Below are 12,194 nucleotides of genomic sequence, written 5' to 3' on the forward strand. Positions count from 1 at the left end.
ATGGGCCAAAAAAAGTCTTACTTTAGTATGGCCTCAAAAAGTGCCAAAAAACATCATAGTATAGTACGGCGTCAAAATGGGCCAAAAAAGGTCTTAGTATAGTATGGCCTCAAAAAGTGCCAAAAAACGTCATAGTATAGTACGGCGTCAAAATGGGCCAAAAAAAGTCATACTTTAGTATGGCCTCCAAAAGTGCCAAAAAACGTCATAGTATGGCGTCAAAATGGGCCAAAAAAAGTCATACTTTAGTATGGCCTCAAAAAGTCATAAAAAACGTCATAGTATAGTATGGCGTCAAAATGGGCCAAAAAAAGTCATACTTTAGTATGGCCTCAAAAAGTGCCAGAAAACGTCATAGTATAGTATGGCGTCAAAATGGGCCAAAATAAGTCATACTTTAGTATGGCCTCAAAAAGTCATAAAAAACGTCATAGTATAGTATGGCGTCAAAATGGGCCAAAAAAAGACATACTTTAGTATGGCCTCAAAAAGTCATAAAAAACGTCATAGTATAGTATGGCGTCAAAATGGGCCAAAAAAAATCATACTTTAGTATGGCCTCAAAAAGTCATAAAAAACGTCATAGTATAGTATGGCGTCAAAATGGGCCAAAAAAAGTCATAAAAAACGTCATAGTATAGTATGGCGTCAAAATGGGCCAAAAAAAGTCATAAAAAACGTCATAGTATAGTATGGCGTCAAAATGGGCCAAAAAAAGTCATACTTCAGAACGGCCTCAAAATGTCTAAAAATGGTCATAGTATAGTATGGCGTCAAAATATGCCAAAGAGTCATATTTTAGTAAGATCTCAAAATGTCATAAAAAATGCCATACGGCCGTAAGGCATCAAAATATGCCAAAAAAAGTCATATTTTAGCAAGACATCAAAATGTCATAAAAAAAGTCATAGTATAGTAAGGCGTCAAAATATGCCAAAAAAAATTCATATTTTAGTAAGACCTCAAAATGTCATAAAAAACGTCACACACACACACTCACACAAAGTGTAAAATTAGTGCATGCATAAGTGTAGAAAGACTACAATGTGGCTTTTGCTCACCTGGTCTCAAATATTCCTCTCACTCAGCTCCTCCCTCCTGCTGAAAAACACAAACACATTGGTTTTGGACACTAATCAAGTCAGTGGTTGAACTTGCAATACTTTGCTTCACTTGCAGCTGCAGCAGGGTGATGTGGATTTTTCAGGCCAGGCGATAGACCCAGTCAAGGGCCAGTTGAAGCTGGGTCCAGGTCCGGCTGAGTCCCCACACCTTAATCTTATCTCTTTTAAGTTTTTGTATTCTCCAAAAATTCGAAGTGTTCAAATCTTCTTCAGAGAAAATGCAGAGTCAGGTGCCGGAGATCAGAGAGGTTGAGTCCAGAAAGCTTTATTCTACAAACACAGAGTCTATAAACATGAGAAGTCCTGCAGGAGCATCTGAAAATCTCAAAAGATACATCATATTATATACACGGGGTTGTGCCCATCAATCGGCATCAACTTCTACGTCAAATTTGTCTTTTTTTTCCTAGAATTTGGCTGGCTTCGTCTCTCTTGGTGTCATTGCTTATCTCGTGTACCATTGATTGTCCATTTTTAACACGCTTCACATGCATTTTATTTTTAATGGGACCTGAATTTCTCTTGTTTGCTTTTTTAAAAACTTTTGAGACTACCTCAAAGTTAGCAACAGGTATGGTAGGAGTGAATATGACATGCACATGCACTCTGAACAACATCAGCTGCTAAATAAGCAGCACCAGTGGATAGCACATTCACAGGAGCATACACAGATGAGTAAAATGTTGGGGAGTCAAAAGGCGAGCGACGGGAGAATGGTCATCAGTATATGGGGATCAGTGGGGGAATAATGTATGGGACAGAGGGACTTATGCGTTTGTGGTTTAGTGTGGTGTCAAGGACAACCACAGGTGCAAGATGGGCTGTGCTCTGATGGAGAGCTTCGTGAGAGAGTAAGGGAGCGTGTCTGTGCGTGTGTGTGTTTATGTGGGAGAGCAGCATGGGGAACGGTGCAGGAGTGTGCATCTGGCAGAGTAGAGGTGTGTGTGTAGGAGATAGTGGAGCTGTGTCAGTGTCAAACACTGGTTCGTAATACATGTAATTACCTACATGTCAAAGAGAAACTAAAAAGATTAACAATCATGAATCAATCATGTAAATATAAACTTTTCAACTATATAGTGAAACTATGGATTCGTCATTCATGTGAGGAGAATAATAATGCACACATAAGTAAAACATAATGATACTCACATTGCATGAAACGTGAGCAGTGTCCATGATTTAAAATACAGTGTGAGTATATGTTCTTGCGTCCAGAGATTAAAACAGTTTAATCAAGAGAAGAAACTGTCCAGTCCTGGGAAGCAGGTTATATATATGAAATGCACTTGCGATTTCCAGACGGAGAGCATGTTAAAGCGGTTGAGCACGTTGGACACCTGTTATTCAGATCTGTGGGTGAGATGGTTCCTGGAGGACAGAGCAGTGAGCTGTCACAGCATCAGGAGTAGCTTTTTGTCTGTGGCTTTCTGGAGATTCTTCTTCCACTGTAGCTCTCTACGGTGGTGCCTCAAGTCTCGGCGAATCACCAATTCGGAGGAGGGCATGATGTGCCGGTGAGAGACTGCTGCGAAGATCTCTGGCGAGAGCCATGTCTCCAGCCTTGACAGGGTTCATTTTTTGCCTATTTGGATGAGACAAAGAACATTACTCATCGAACCATAGGACAAAGGTTGAGGTATAATCCATGAGTCACACTATCTTTCCAGCTCTTCCTTCTTCATCCTTCGTCATCACCCCTGCTGCTAACGCACACTCAATGAGTTGCTCTCTATTGGTTTGTGAGTGTTGTGTGTCTAGGTCCAGAACTTCACTGAGAAGTAACTATATTATCATAGCTGCTATTGATGCTCCTATCCCTAGTTTTAATCTTTTAATTTTTCCCATTTTCTCGTTTTCCAATTAAAATACATGTTTGGATCTGCTTCTGGTGTGAGCACATAAGGTTCTGACCCTTTTTCGGGGTCTACCATTGGGGTTTCATGTCTTGTCTTATCTGAATCGTTTTCTGATATTTGGCTTTATCTGGCAGCTAGTGAGCCATTACTCTGTATGTTTTCACTATCCCTTCTCCTTTTTACAATTAGACTGTGATTGCTTATGCGCTGGTGGAGATGCGCCTCTTTCTTCTTGGCTATCTCTACGTGGCCGGATGTCCCCCTATGGGGCAGCGTTGTTGCCTCTTTCCGGTCCGGGCTGTGATCTCACAGTCGTGCTTTGGATTGTTTGCTCTGCAGCAGTGGTTAAGGTGAAACCAAACGGTCTTACCTTGCACTTTAAGGGCGGTAGGGGTTGCAAGAGTAACCTTAAAAGGACCTTCACGTCTGGGTTGGTCCCACTTCCTTTTGAACACCATGACGTATACCCAGTCACCAGGCGTCACCTGCTGCAAATAGACCACCAATTCTCTTTCACATTGTTCTAGAGGTGGCCCTTGATAGGGTCATTTAAGATATGGCACAGATATGGCATTTTTAATACCATTCTCATTTGCTAGAAATGCAGGACCATTGTTTATTAATTAATCCTAGACCTAAGCCGAATTATAGCACATTTGAAAGCCTTATCCTCAGCCTCTCACACCCAAATTGGAAGACAGAAAACCCAGTCCTATTTGCTGTGGTGTATCGCCCACCTGCTGCTTACTCAGAGTTTTTGTCTGAATTCACTGAATTTTTATCTGATTTAGTGCTTAGTATGGATAAAGCAATTATAGTGGGCGACTTTAATATTCATGTAGATACCCACAATGACAGCCTTAAGACTGCATTCTATTCAGTATTAGACTCAATTGGCTTTTTACAAAATGTTAACAAACCAACTCACTGTTTTAATCACACCCTTGATCTTGTGCTGACCTATGGCATAGAAGCTGAATATTATTATTATCCAATTTGGTGCTATAATAAGCTAATGGTTGCTTACCAACTGGAGTGTCCTGCATCAATACTGCACATGTATAGCCCGATTTCTCTGCAACATAAAGATAAAACGGTTTACTGTAGTCTGGATTTCCAAGTGCAGGAGCAGTCTGTAAATCATGTTTAAGCGCTTGAAAACTTTGTTCAGCAACATCAGTCCACTGTAACCTGGCTGAGCTGTCTGTTTGTCCCACAGCACGAATCAGTGCTCTCAGATGTGCAGCTTTAATAGCATAATCACAAATCCAAGCTCTGCTGTATCCAGCCATGCCCAGAAAAGTCAGCATTTGTCTCACTGTCTGTGGTTTTGACATGTTGGTGATTGCTTCTATATGAGAGGAGGCAATTTTTCTTTGATTTCCACTGAGTTTTCTTCCTAAATATTCTACCTCTTCCTGGCAGAATTGAAGTTTGTCTCTGCTCACCTTGTGTCCCCCCTTAGCCAATGCTGCTAGCACAGTAATAGAATCTTTTTCACATTGAGCTTTGGTGGGGCTAGCGGGCAAAATGTCATCCATATACTGGATGATGGTGCTCTGAACATTAAGATGATGTAAATCCTCTGCTAGAACCCTATTAAATATTGTTGGGCTCGCTACATAACCTTGTGGTAAACAAGTGTAAGTGTACTGTTGGTTTTGAAATATGAATGCAAATAAATGTTGTGAATCTGGGTGTAAAGGTACACTGAAAAATGCTGAGCATAAGTCTATGACAGTGTACCATCGAGTGTCAGGTGGGATATTTGATAAAAGTGTGTGTCTAAGTAAACTTTCATGTTCAACAGTGAGTGGTAATTGCTTATGGGTTTCTCTAACAAAACTTTTTCTGCCTTTCCCTCATCATGTGTGCTAAGTGATGTTCTAATGTATTGTTTGGCTGCAGATACATGCCGGTTTTTATTCAGAGTTTGTTAGAGTTTGTTGCCATTCAGGAACTTAAAACGCAGATTTCACCATTGGTCCTAGGTCATGAGATTCATAGTTTTTTCTATCAGGAGCATAATGTGAGGTGCAGAACCTGGGACTGAGAACCAGGGTCGCAGTTCAGGTGGAAGTTGTACTGCAGCTGTAGCTCCTTGAGGACCAATGTATATGTCTTGAACGTTTAGATAATAGATTTTGTTGTTAATCATTTCCTGCCAACACTCATCATAGTCCACATGTTCCTGTTGTGCATCATAGTGAAGAGTACAATGCAGGGGAAGTCGTGGTTCATTGGCGTCATTGAATTGGCTTCGTGCCCATATTTTCCACTGGGACCATTCGTGCTCCAAACTTGATTTTTGAATTAACTTTGTCCAATATACAGCTGCTTTTCTGCTGTTACGGCATTCTGGACCACAGAGGATGGCATCATGATGGCTGGGGAAGTCGAGGAGTCTGGGGGCAGATCCAACCAAACGCCATCTGGTGTACACATAACATCAGCTCTCAGAGTGCACAAAATGTCTCTCCATGCAGGTGTCACTGTCTGATGTCAGTTTCTGACAGTTGCATTGTCACCACTTGTGGGTTGGATTCTGCAGTCGATCTCCTCAGTTGTTCCAGCAGCTTCTCAGTCTATTCCTCGAGCTTCTTGGTTTCTTTCTCCACTTGACTTAGGCACAGTTCCATTGTTTCACTTTGTTGTTGTTCAGATATTGCTCTTAAGTCAGCTTCCTTTGGAGTACTTTGTGATGGCAGCACATATTGCATATTCTGATTGGCAGGGCCACTCCTTTTCGTTTCAGCAGCAGCTCGATGTCCTTCCATTTTTTGTTTTTCTTCAAGCTCGGTTTGTTCCAGCATGTACTGCAGCTCTTCTTCTCTCTGCCTCTCTTGTTGATTAATTTCCTCAATTTCTGTGTATCTTTCCCTATCAGCTTGTATTCCTGGTCTGGCTTGTGATGTGTTGTCTTAGGTTAAGGAATCTCTGATCTTCCCTGTTTACACAGCTTCTCTCACTCCTCACACTGTTGGGGGAGCTGTTCACACTGTCTAGCTCTCCTTCTTCTTGAGGCTGTGTCTCTATCTGAAATGTTAATTTTCCTGATAGTTCACCTTTAATCTGTCCCTGAAGCTGATCTTTTACCTGCACTAGGGGATACTGTCCTGACGGTGGCGTTGTTAGGTTAGAGGCATAAGGGGGAGGTTTCACAGGCCACTGTGGGGCCGAAGGATGATTGTGTTGTTTCTTTTCTGTCTCTGACTGTGTGTGTGTCCCCTGTGTTTTCTTTTGCAGGGGCCTGCTTATTCTCCACTATTGGCAACTGTGTTACATTTAACACGTCTCCTCCCCTCCTGCCTGAACCACCTTAATACCTCTCTCTCCCTTGCTCTTTTGCCTAGCCTGCTGTTGCTAGTGTCAGTACCTTTATGATGTTTAATGTTTGCTTCCATCTCATCACAACAGGCTGCCATGAAGGTTCCCTCCTTAGGCCATTGTAGCCGTCCGGTGGTTCGCTTGTGCCACTTCTTCATGCAGAGTCTAATCTGCTTTTCATGGTCCGGCTGCTGTCTTATCACCAACTCCAGCGGCGTCGACACACCAACTCCCTTCATCACCTTTGTCCCCATGTATGCCTGTCTGGCTTCACTGAGTGCAGATCTGGGAACTTCTGATTCGTATTCTGCTTTGGTTTTTATTATTACAAGAATTTTATCTGCAGTAATACCAGGTTTTAGTTTTCTGTTTTGTCTGTAATCAAATCTCAGATTCTCCTCTCCGTCTTCACCAGGCTCTTTGACCAGCCAGCCAAATTTTCCTGTTTCCCACTGCACTCTCCTGGGAACCACTGAAATGCAGAGTCTCGGATTCTCTGATCCTCTGTTGAGTCCCACTAGGGAAGCGTTTTCAGGAATTCCTAAGAGTGGTTTTAATGGCACAGTTGCTACTGCCCTTGGATCATTACACAGCTGCTCCAATAGAGGAGCCAATAAGTTAGTGGTCCAAAGCCTGTGCAGTACTTGAAGCCAATCTACAGTTGGAAATTCTCTTATTGTTGCAGATTGAGAAATTTTGTTATGTTCCACAGTTTTAGGCTGATTAAAGAATCATCTTGCCACTGCTCTATACCATTTTTGTCTTTATAGGTTCATTCCAGCCAAAAATGAGTTCTGATTCCTTGTGTTTCTACCCGTGCAGACCTCTCAACGTCTAGAGCGGTATCGATAGGGAGCTTCAGAACGCCCCTACCCGTGCAGACCTCTATACATTAAGAGCAGTATCCGCAGGGGGTCCTTAAAATATCTCTACCCGTGCAGGCCTCTATACATTGAGAGCGGTAGCCATAGAAGGCCTTCTAACACCCACACTCAATCCTAAACAAATCTTTATTGCCTAGGTGGTATGGCCCATATCCCATTTAAACAGCTCTCTCTTTCTCTTTCTCTTTCTCTTTCTCTTTCTCTCTCTCTCTCTCTCTCTCTCAAAAGAGCAGAAAGTGTCACAGGCACTATAAATTCTAACTCTAGTCCACTTAAACAGCCCTCTCACTCCAGGACAGTCAGTGGATATATTTTTCTTTTTTCCTTTTTCTTTAAGCTTAAGCTGTAAGCACTCTTTTTCTCCTTCTCACACACTGAGCGAGCCCCTCCTTTCTCTGCTCTGTCTCGCTCAGACTTCATGCAGCACTACACAGAGTCTACTCTTCCATGTACTGCCAACCAAAATATTCCTCCCACAAACATTAAGCAGACAATCAACCAGAGCGCAATAGCAATATTTAGCAACAATTTCTCCATTCACACACAGCTATTCATTCGCACTTATCCGCACTATGGTGGCTTCATCAGACACTGGACTCACACTTAGACACACAACATACAGCTGTAATCAACTTGTCTGATCTCCTGTGTACTGTTAACTTACTTCAATATGTAAGTTAATCAGCCTTTTAGTGTTATTTCAAATCTTATTCAGAACAAACAGACTTGCTAGGTTCTTATACAATCAATTTTATGCTTTTTTTTTACACCAGGTTTTTTAGGGGTGAGTCATACAGGTCTTTACCCAGGCGAGATTTCAACACTGCATCCAGACACAGATAAAAGCTCTGCTTACCTTAGATTTGGTGCACCGTGGTCTGGAATGCAGCTATGAATCTGCTCCGGTTCAAGTCCCGATACCCCTCCTGGCTGGCTCGCCAATTTTGATGTGGATTTTTCAGGCCAGGCGATAGACCCAGTCAAGGGCCAGTTGAAGCTGGGTCCAGGTCCGGCTGAGTCCCCACACCTCAAGTTTTTGTCTTCTCCAAAAATTCGAAGTGTTCAAATCTTCTTCAGAGAAAATGCACAGAGTCAATCAGGTGCCGGAGATCAGAGAGGTTGAGTCCAGAAAGCTTCTACAAACACAGAGTCTACAAACATGAGAAGTCCTGCAGGAGCATCTGAAAATCTCAAAAGATACATCATATTATATACACGGGGTTGTGCCCATCTCAAGGACACTTCTGGGCGTGAATTGGCATGTCTTTTTTCATTTTCCCTTTGGCTGTCATTTTTACCGGCATCAACTTCTACATCAAATTTGTCTTTTTTTTTCCTAGAATTTGGCTGGCTTCGTCTCTCTTGGGGTCATTGCTTATCTCGTGTACCATTGATTGTCCATTTTTAACACGCTTCACATGCATTTTATTTTTAATGGGATCTGAATTTCTCTTGTTTGCTTTTTTAAAAACTTTTGAGACTACCTCAAAGTTAGCAAGAGGTATGGTAGGAGTGAGTATGACATGAGTACAGCACATGCACTCTGAACAACATCAGCTGCTAAATAAGCAGCACCAGTGGATAGCACATTCACAGGAGCATACACAGATGAGTAAAATATTGGGGAGTCAAAAGGGGAGCGACGGGAGAATGGTCATCAGTATATGGGGATCAGTGGGGAATAATGTACGGGACAGAGGGACTTATGCCTTTGAGGTTTAGTGTGGTGTCAAGGACAACCACAGGTGCAAGATGGGCTGTGCTCTGATGGAGAGCTTCGTGACAGACAGAGTAAGGGAGCGTGTCTGTGCGTGTGTGTTTATGTGGGAGAGCAGCATGGGGAACGGTGCAGGAGTGTGCATCTGGCAGAGTAGAGGTGTGTGTGTGTGTAGGAGATAGTGGAGCTGTGTCAGTGTGTGAGGGATAGAGTTGGGAGGGGGTGAGTGAGATGCAGAAGCAAACAGAGAATCAGGTCTAGGATAAGTAGAACATAAAGGGATCTGAACATACTGAAGAATACATTATACACATTGCACAAAATTTGACACTACAAGGGGCCTTACCGGAGCTCCACATTGCCCATGGCCTCAAAGTTGGATCACCACTCAGCCAGAAGCAGCTGCACACAGAAAGAAACAAGGAGACATTAATGCATGCATAAGTTTTATTTTACATCAAGCACCAACTATGACTCACACACACTAAACCCACACTGACCCCAGTGTCATCCATATAGTGACAAATACCCACAACTAAGCCTGACAATACTAATCTACACAATACAGCCTGTGCATCCAACACTACCTGCTGATGGGCTTCCACATATATACAGTTGTGTCCGGATCACAACTGCATAATGTGCTTCCACATACTGATGCAACAGCCTAGAAATAGCAAACGCACACTCCAAACCTAGTTGGACCCCAGTGCCCCCCCAGAACTGATCTGAGCCCCATCTAAAGTGCATTAAACACAAAAGCAGGCACTTCCTTCTTTCTGATTTTAATAGACACATTCTCACACTCAGACATGGATGCATGCATGTGTACTGGTAGAAACACTGCACAAGGGTTCTCTGGATCAAACCCCCCCCCCCCCCAAAAAAAAAACCAACTGACATTGGATACTAATCAGGTAAAAAATCATTTTATTTTTTTTATTTTAAGATTTTGCAACAGGGCTACCTAGGCTCCACACTGGCCACAGCCTCATCCAAGCAGGCACCCCACTCAGCCAGATGCAGCCACCTGCTGGACACAAAGGAAGACAACATTTTATATATATATATATATATATAAATATAAATATATATATATATATATGGTGTTTTACAGCTACAATGGCCTAAGGAGGTGTTTTACAAACAATAAACCATGGATTACCCCTGACATTAAAGCTCTCCTGAAGGAGAAGAAGAGAGCCTTCGGGTCTGGGGACAAGGGGGAGCTCAAGGCGACACAGAAAGAGCTGAGAAGGAAGATCAGGGAGGGCAAGGCCAGGTACAAGAGGAAGATGGAGGAGCAGTTGAAGCAGCAAAACACCAGTTTACCAGCAGCAAAAGACCATCTCAGGCTTCAAAACACCCCACTCCCAGGCTGAGGGGGACCCGCAGTGGGTGAACGACTTGAACCATCACTTCAACCGGTTTGACCAGCAACCCACTACTCCTCCCACGCAGCTGCCCCACACCTCATCAACTGGACAATGCCCCACACCTGCAGCCCTCCACACCTCTTGCTCACACCTCACTATTTCCTCACTGCCCCATGGATTCAGCAGCCCCCCCAGCCCACCCCTGTCCTTCACACCTGCCCAGGTGAGGATAGCACGAAAGGCAGCTGGACCAGACGGCATCAGCTCCAGGCTCCTACGCAGAGGAACTGTGTGGGATTATGGGGCAAGTCTTCAACCTGAGCCTAAAGCTGAGGATGGTACCACAGTTATGGAAGACCTCCTGTGTGGTACCAGTGCCCAAAACACCGCATGCTAGGGATCCTAGCAGCTTCAGGCCGGTGGCTCTCACATCACATCTGATGAAGACTGTTGTGTAGACTGTATTAGATGTGGATCTTAGGTGGCAGCAAACACCTCAGTGTGTCGGTCAGAACACATGAGCAGGTAGGTGGAGAATGAGGAACGGAGTCCAGAATAAAGTTTGACTCTTTATATAACTTTGTGAGTGATTACATGCATAGGATTGTGTGTGTGGTTTCTGTAATACAAACACAGTAACAAAATACAATTAGAAATGAAATATAAATCACATAAAATATATACTGAGCCAAATATGTGAATCTAATAAGTGTAACTTAAATACAGCTCAATATTGCTTATAACTCAAATTACAATGATCAATCAACGGATCAATCAAAAGGCAAATGCAACGTAAACAACAGTGCTTAGCTACGCAGTGAGCTAGCATAAACGTCTTAGCGGCAGCTAACTACCTTCCGCTAATTAGTGGCTAATTCTTTATAACCAATTATAGCTAATAGTAAATAGTAAGTACTTCAATTCTTTGGACTCTGCAGAATTGAAATGGAAGGCATTTCATCGTAGTTAACAGTGTATGAGTCTTTTTTTCTTTTCTTGTAACTGTCTTATTATATTTGTAGAGTTGTTTTGGATTATTGATTTTGATTCACACCTGATTGTCTACCTCACAATTCTTTTCAGAAATGGTAAACCCTGTGTAGGACAATCCTGTAAACAAAATCCACCTCCTGACTTTCAGCCCTGTATAAAATCTGCTTTTGAAAAACACCTTTTTATTATTATTGTTTTTTGTGCCTCTACACAAAATGTGTCATGCTGAATGGGATTGGAGTCAGAAATCTGGCAACTGTCAGTCTTTATTTAAGATGTGGTTGTATTCTGAACCTCCTCATGAATCAAGAGCAGAGTCCCAACATAAGTCTTTAATTTACTTTTAAATGTTTCATTTTAACATTTATTTTTTGAGCAGGAAGAAAGTGGTGGGCAACGGGATCAAAGTTTTTGTTTCTATTCTCCTTTTTCCTACATGCTGATTTTTTAATGCTGTTTAAAAAATATGTGATGAAAAATGGCATGTATACTTGGTTAACAAATATTGAAAATAAAGCAATTTTCCAAGCAAACCAGTGATCATTACTACAGAGAAATGTAGTTAAAAATACATCAACTGGATTCCACTGCACCCAGCCTCCCTAAAAGTGTAATACCTGGAGTGTAACACTAGATGGTGCTGTAGATGAGACTGAAACATAAGTGATGATTTGTGTAGGCTCCAAACATTGATTCGATTTTGACATCTTTCCTCTGTAAGTGTGCCAAAGCTGAATTATATTATTTGTTCAGCCAAGAGTGCTCTACATTTCCTATCATGTTGGAAAAATGTATGAAGTAACAAGCAATGACAACACAATGAAAAATAAATACTCCATTACAAGATAAATCCTCTGTTCACTGATAAAACTCTAAGAACTAGAAACAAAGCATGAAAGTTCTAGACTAAAGCT

The 12,194-nt window shown here is 42.2% G+C and overlaps 1 protein-coding gene across 4 annotated transcripts in view; it reads left to right on the forward strand.

The window, feature by feature from the left end:
• Positions 1-12,194, forward strand: part of LOC121189477 (GTPase IMAP family member 8-like) — a 118,216-nt gene that overhangs the window by 88,706 nt on the left and 17,316 nt on the right. The window contains exon 7 of one of the 4 annotated variants that reach the window (XM_041049629.1): positions 2,585-2,593. The exons of the other annotated variants lie outside the window; for them this stretch is intronic. The gene's annotated coding sequence lies outside the window, so the exon portion shown is untranslated. The remainder of the gene's footprint in view (positions 1-2,584; positions 2,594-12,194) is intronic. 4 annotated transcript variants of the gene reach the window in all.

The sequence above is a fragment of the Toxotes jaculatrix genome, chromosome 11 (assembly GCF_017976425.1).
Source record: "Toxotes jaculatrix isolate fToxJac2 chromosome 11, fToxJac2.pri, whole genome shotgun sequence".
Taxonomy (NCBI): Eukaryota; Metazoa; Chordata; class Actinopteri; family Toxotidae; genus Toxotes; species Toxotes jaculatrix.